The sequence below is a fragment of the Cyrtonyx montezumae genome, unplaced genomic scaffold (assembly GCF_038088225.1).
Source record: "Cyrtonyx montezumae isolate F1298 unplaced genomic scaffold, pur_monq_1.0 scaffold_8, whole genome shotgun sequence".
In the NCBI taxonomy this organism is placed as follows: Eukaryota; Metazoa; Chordata; class Aves; order Galliformes; family Odontophoridae; genus Cyrtonyx; species Cyrtonyx montezumae.
This window is the reverse complement of record NW_027072089.1, coordinates 45,831,834-45,832,788: the sequence shown is the minus strand read 5'-3', so window position 1 is coordinate 45,832,788 and position 955 is coordinate 45,831,834.

The window sequence follows — 955 nt, the reverse complement described above, 5'->3', positions numbered from 1 at the left end:
CTCCCTCCGTCCGTCTGTCCGCCCGCCCCGCCGCTCTGCCCGCTCCCTCACTGACGCAAACCCCCCCCCACCCCGTTTCCGCCCTCCGCGGTGGCTCCGCGCCCCTCCGGCCCCGGCGCCGCTCCCTCCACCCCCGCCCGGCCGGACCCGGCCAGCCCCGCTCGCCGCCCGCCCCTCGCCGCTCCCCTCTCCCCGGCCGAGGGGGAGCGCGGCAGAGCTGAGGCGGAGGGGCGGCCGCCGGCTCCTCGTGGCGCCGGTCGGCATCGGCGGGGCCCCTGCTCCCGCCGTCCCGTTCCCCCTTCACGAGGGCAGGCAGAAAAGCGGTAGCTTCTCAAGGGCCTTTTTTAATCCCTGTGCCCATTATTAAGCTCAGAATGCCATAGGGGCCAATGAAGTCTAAATCCTCTGTGAAACCCGCTGATCTTTCGGTGTCAGGGAGCTTGTTGACGGTTGCTGCCCTTCCTCTTGCAGCAGTAAGACATCTTCTAAAGTAACCCATATGGGTAACAAAATCACATATGTTTAAATGCTACTTCAGAACGTCTCAAGAGACACCTAGGAGGGCATAAGATATATCACTTGCTGAGCAGAGAGTGATGATTATTGAAATTCATTCGTGTTTCAGTCTACTCCAGGTACTCTGACTGAGCCATGTGTCCTTTCCAGGCAGCCAGTGGCAGGACACCCTGCACTGCAGACCACGAAGAAGCCCTCTGTCCTCACCAGATTGTTTTTTTCTGAAGTGATCCTTCCAATGGCCACAGGAACGTTGTCCTGTGAAGTTTTAGGGGCAGAGCCCATCTCTGTGCTGTGTTTGAGCAGCGTGCAGGAGGCCTGGTGCCATCATCAGTGTGTGCAGGTGATTGTGAGCTCTTATCTTGCTGCAGGCCGTGCTTGTACAGTGTTACCCTCAGCAGCAGCATTAGCCTGATGGCTTCTGCCTCTGTCACTCAGA